Below are 6,318 nucleotides of genomic sequence, written 5' to 3'. Positions count from 1 at the left end.
CGTGGCCTGCGCGCCCCGGCCCCGCCCCCGCCCCGCCCCGCCCCGCCCCGCCCCGCCGAGCCGGGCCGATTCCAGGACCCGCTCTGGAGCGCTGGGGGAGTCTAGCGCGGGGGCTGCTCGCCGCTCCGCTTCAGGAAAGGGACCGCGAGACAAAGGGCAGAAGCCCGCCTCTTCCTGCTGTTTCCCGCCCGCCTGGCATCTTCCCACGTCCCGGGACCCTTCCGCCGGCCTTACCCCTCTCCCTCCCTACTTGATCCGACAGTTTCCAGAAGTGACTAGCACTTGGAAAAGGAGACTTCCTCACCCTGCAGAGGGACCGGGCCGCGATCCCGTCCCGTCGGGAAATAGCGCCCGCCGCCTTGTGAGGTGCCCTTCCCACGGCGGGCACCAGGTCTCCTTCAGGACGGTGCAGGCCAAGGCCGCAAGGAGAAAATCCGCCAGATCCGGGGGTTTCCACCGCCCGCTGCCTTGCCTTATCCTTGTAAGTAAACTCAACGTGATTAACTTCCCCAGTGCACAAATATTCTCCGGTCCGATTTCCAGCTTCTGGGAATCCTCAACCTTCCTGTTCTGAAAGAGCAAAATATCTCATCTAGACTAAATAAATGACGTTACGAAAACCCCTCATTCCCCAGGTGTTTTTTGCATTTCCCACCACGGTTGCACATGCGGAGTGGGGAAGAAACGTAAACCCAGTAAATCCAGCCGGAGACCAGGGCACCTAAGGGCCAAGGCTGCCAAGTGACAACACAGGGGACCTCACCTTGAGCTGCAGGATGATTTATTGTTTTAGATGTAAAGAGAAACAATGTCGGCTCTGTCCAGTTCACATTCTAGGCCTACTGATGACCTCTGTGCCAGAAGCCATGATCCCTGAGAATTGTTATCTTGGAGAAGGGAGACCGGCTGTTACTGAAACTATCCTTCAAGCCACAAATGCTATAGAGCTCGCTCTGGTCCAGAGCTTCTCAACCTGGACACTTGACATTTGGGGCTGGCCGATTCTTTGCTGTGGGAGTCTGTGCTGTGCATTGTAGGCCGCCTCCAACCAATAGATGTCAATATCACCCTTTCCCTCCACTTCCTAACAGTCAAAACCACAATTTGACTTTGCCAGATGCCCTGAGGGGAGAGGACACAGGGCACTGGTTGAGAACCACTGCCCGTGTACATCTGCATGACAACAGGCAGAACTGACTTGTGATATTACTATTGTTTTATTTTATATGCTGAGGCTAACTCAGGATAAACCCATTATAATAGCAGCTTTATAGTTTCTGCCCACCAAGTACTGTGCAAAAACACATAGTGGTGATTGACATCTCCTGATATTGTGGCCGGAGTCTGGAAGTAGAACTGCCTGCTGTGAGCTTTTCTAAATATGGGCAATCTGTATTTTCGTGGCATCAGCTAATGTGAAAGTGACCTGACTTCTGGGGCAGACAGGAAAACTCTGTCCTTCAGGTTCTACACTCACTCTAGCTCGGTTGCTTACGATAGTCATTTTGTCTTACGATACTTATTTTGTCTTGCATAGGTTCTGCAGTGTTTCTACTGAATGAAACTGTGAACTTGCCTGCTGTACTGGTTTTCAGCAAACCATTGGTTTTTCTCCCCTACGCTTGGGTTCTTGATGCCTCCAGGACCTGACCTGTTTGCTCTCTGACACTCATGTTGTCCCTAAATTTCACAGCCTCATCCTATCATTTGAAGTTGGGCTTACTTCTAACCTGGAAGTATTTCCATTATCTGTTCCTATGAGTATTTGTCTCAGTGTATTTTACAGCGAGTTTAGGGATAATGTACATTTGATTTTTAATAAGTCTGTGCTTGTATTTAAGTATCAAACATGTTTTTAAGTATTTAATTTCCCTTTAAATATTTCTTTAAACTGCTGACTCTTTTTGTTGTAAATATTAAGAAATGCTTTCAGATTATTAGACAGAATGGTACAAAAAGAAAGAGTTTGGGCTTTAGAATGAAACAGATGTGGTCTCAGCATACAGTTCTGCCACCTAGTAGCTCTGTGAGCCTGGCCTAATCCTTGATTTCTTCACACCTTTTTATTTATCTGTAAAATGAAGATACTACGCAATTTGTAGGACTGTTGGGAGAATTACAAGAGATTATGTATGTAAAATGCCAGGCAGAGCTCCTGACTCATGGTTAATTCTCAATAAATGATGGTTGTTCTGTTGAGCAAGACCATCTTGATACCTTTTTCTGCCTTGAAAAAGAAATAGAAACTGTGTTTTAGTGAGCATTCATCTTATGTTGCCTAATGAAAGGTTTGGTAGTAAGAAGGTATTAAGTGTTTTCCAAAACAATTGAGAGCCTTTCACTAGAAAGTAAATTGTGTGTCTGGGGGGAGAAGCTAGTGGGAGAAATTTGCCCTCATGGAGAAGAATAAAGCCTTCTTAATTCCATAGGCCCTAGTCTGTTTGACCCCTTCAATCTCATAAGAGGCCAAACTGAGGATTAAATGTGTCCAGCAGGATGTTTCTTTTTCCCAAGAAATGCACATTATACTTGTAACAGTTCCTTCATTCTCTGGAACCCATTAAACAATTTCAGATGAAAGTTCTTTGTCAAGGTCACTGTCCTGAGGCAAGTTGAACCAAGGTTGCCTTTCTTCATGACCTTGTGCTCAAGTTCAGATTTTTCAAATATTTTTATTATTTTTATTTCATGCTACTTTTTCTTAACAAAACTCTGAACCAGATGAGTGTGAATATAAACATAGGGCCTCTTTGTTTTATTTTAGGGCAAGGATTCCTTCCCAGAAGCCAGTTAGGCTATGGTGAAGAGGAATTTTTTAGTATATGTTAAATAAAGGAAAAAACAAATTCTCACTTTGCTAATCTACATGCTTAATAAAAAAAAAAAATAGAGAGAGAAGAAGCAGCAGCTGTTCCCTCTTATTTCTTAGCCAAGATTTAGCAGCAGTGGTAGGAATTAAAAAGCACTCATACTCAATCCTAATAAACTGTGATGCATTTTCTGGCAGAGAAAAGAATCATATAAGTTATATATGCTTAAACTTTGAAAGGTAGATTAGAGTTCCTTATTCTTGATATTTGCCATAGTTGCTTTTTTCTAAACTGACTTATAACTTCCACTTCCTTATAACTTGCATTATTTCTTAACCTTCTTTCTCCAGTGAATACTATTTCTTTCAGTGCTATCGCTTCTATTACAGCATTATTGATGTTGTTGTTTGTTGTTGTTTTTTTTCCATCAGAGCTTTCTGGATTTTCTATCTATGCTTGTGCCTTCTTATTAGAGCAGATTTTTCTAGCCCAACAAGCATGAAAAATATTATTAACCTTAATCTCCAAGACAGTCTATTCCACCCATCTTAACCACATAAATGTCCAACTACACTTTTCTCCCTCATGTTTAGTTGATGACCTCTCCTCCTTCATTCGCATTCCTCAACACAGTCAACATTTGTTCAGCCTACCTCTTCTAACTGGCTTTGTTTTCTCCCTTGTTTATACTTGCTGTTCTCTATGTCAGAAGAAGAGGTGGTTTTCTGACCACTTACCAAGAATATCCACTGTGCTGGTGCCTTTGAACCAATTTTTCAGCACTCTTAGTTGTTATATTCTCTTGCTCACCAATTTCTCAGTCTCTACAGCTTCCTTTGCTGTATTACAAAAATGCTGTGTACTCCATTTTTTTTTTTTAAAAAGCTGGCAAAACTTCTGTGACTTTCATAGGAGGCATTCATGATTGCCTTCGAGCATCTATTCCTTGTTCCCAGAGGCCCAGGTTTCTGTTTAATGTCCGTGTGGTTTCAGGGACATGCCCTCCATAAGCTCTGGTTCAGGGATAGGGCCTTGGAGGCACTGAAGGCCTTCTAACCCTGGTTTGGATGGGGGTGGGGGTCATGTGACCTAAACCCATCCTATCGGAGTGAATCTCCAAACCCTGGGGGGTGCTGAGACAGAGCCATATTTACCTGTTCTGGAAGGTTCTGTGTGCATACATGGGGCCCAGAGGTGCTGCAGTTGTTTTTGCTGGTAGGAAACCCATCTGAGGATGATTGAACATAGACTGGACAGAGAAATGGAGCTGGAGCTCTGAACAAAGTGCTCCTGAAGTTTGTCTACCTGCAGGATCTTTGAACTCCCACTGTTGTTTATTCCATTTTGAGATAGATTTTCTGTTACTTGCAATCAGGACTTCTGGTTGTGGTGGTTTAAAATTATGTCCACAAATTCTTTGATATTTCTCCCTTCCTTGGGTAGAATTTAATTCCTCTCCCCTTGAGCACGTGCTAGATTTAGTGTCTTGCCTCTAGAAAATAGAATGAAGTGTACGATTCTAAGATTAAGTAAAAAAAAAAAAAAAAGGCATTGTGACTTCCTTCTCATTCATCCCTCTAGTGCCCTTCTATCTCTGTCTCTGTCTCTGTCTCATTACTGGCTCTGGGGAAGCCAGCTGCCATATCGGGAAGACACTTTAGTGGCCTTGAAAGGGCCTACATGATGAAGAATAGAGGCTTCCAGCCAACAGCCCCGAAAAGTTGAAGCCATCTGCCAACAAAAACATGAGTGAGCTCAAAAGGAGAGTCTACAGTCCTGCTAAGCCTTGAAATACCTCGCTGACACTGCCCCCTCGTGAGAGACCCTGAGCTGCTCCCTGTGGTCATCAGAGAGACCTTAACTACCAAACCAATGACCATTTCTCAGTCCTTACCCTACTTAACCTCTTGGTTATAGGACAACACTGAATAAGTATATGATTGTGTATATATGCACAGAATGGAATTTTCTAAGAAGGTCACACTTCTGAGGTTTCACATGAATGTTAACTTCTGTCTTAAGATAGTATTCTGATGAGAAATGGGAATAAGTTCTCAAACTCATAATCACTGGGAAACTTATTTCTGCCCTCCAAAAATTGTACTGTGAGGAATAAAGTATACTGGAGGACATATTAAATAATCTATTATCTCACTTGTCACAAGAAGTGCCAGACACTTACAGGAAAATAAAATATAAATATCCTAACTTTTAACAGAATTTTTTGGGCTACAGATTACGTAAAAATAAATGTATATTTATCCACCAAATTTCAAGGAATATTTTTAGAATTTGCAGTAGGGCTTATCAAAGAATTTTTATTTTTCTCCCCCTCCCCCTCAGAAAAAGTCTAGGTAAATTAGCCTAATTTTAGATTTAAAAATTAGCATTTGGATATAATTTATTTCAAATGTAGTTAAATAAGATTTCCATATGTATTTTGATCACTGAACAGAGAAAGTCTCATAAAAATTTCCATTTAAAACATCATTCAAATATATACATATATGTATACATATATATATACGTGTGTATACATATACTTATTATATATACATATGTAATGCTTTGAGGGAAGTGATATAAAGAAGGTTAACAGGGTTTTGGAAACAATGGGCAGCTGCTATAATTGATAGGCACTTGATTATTTATTGCAAATGCCTGCCAGGATTTTTGCTCACATATGGGATTAGAAGTCATTTGTAAAATGAGATTTCTCTTGTAAAAGAAAAGAAAAACTGTCATGTTTCTGCATCTCTCACCTCATAAGAAACGTGTTGAGCTATAGACAAAAGATTAGTACTTAAGAAAAAAGCTCCTATAAATTTTGTATACGTTTATGAGGAAAGCTGACTTAGATTTTACTTTAAATATTTTTGACTTACCTCGTTCCAAAAAGGATAGTGGGAATACCTAATTCGCATTCCTAATTCTTGAATAATGTCATGTGTTAAAAGACTCAAGTTTTGGATTTATTTGTCCCTGTGTTCGCTTCAACAGAAACCTTGAAGTGCCGGAGCAGAACGAAACTCTACTGGCCTGGGAATGGCTGGGTATGAGCTCAAATATATATGTTTACATGGACTTGCAAAACCGTCGGAGTCCTCTGTGAAAGGGCATTGGGCTACCCTGGAGCAATCTTCGCCTCCTGTCGGAATTCAGCAGCAAAACCATAAATGGGAAAGAGCCACAGTTCGCACCATTGGCTGTTCTTCACGCCGACTGCACATGTTATGTCCCCAGTAACAATAACCATTTACCAAATGTCCCTTGCGTGTCAAACATTATAGGAATGCTTTTTCTGGTCCAAACAACAGCCTTTGAAGGTCATCATCTTTCTTTCCATTTTATGGATGAGTAAAGTGAGGCTCATGGAAAGTGACTAACTTGTCCCACAGCCACATCGTAAGTGGCAGAGCCGGGGCTCAAATCCATTTTGGATCCAGACCTCATTCTCTTTCCATTACCAAATGGTGTCTTTCAACAATGATCCTTCCCTGTCAGACAA

The sequence above is a fragment of the Hyaena hyaena genome, unplaced genomic scaffold (genome assembly GCF_003009895.1).
Source record: "Hyaena hyaena isolate Hyena2069 unplaced genomic scaffold, ASM300989v1 scaffold_352, whole genome shotgun sequence".
NCBI classification, from domain to species: domain Eukaryota; kingdom Metazoa; phylum Chordata; class Mammalia; order Carnivora; family Hyaenidae; genus Hyaena; species Hyaena hyaena.
Note: the sequence above shows the minus strand (reverse complement) of the source record.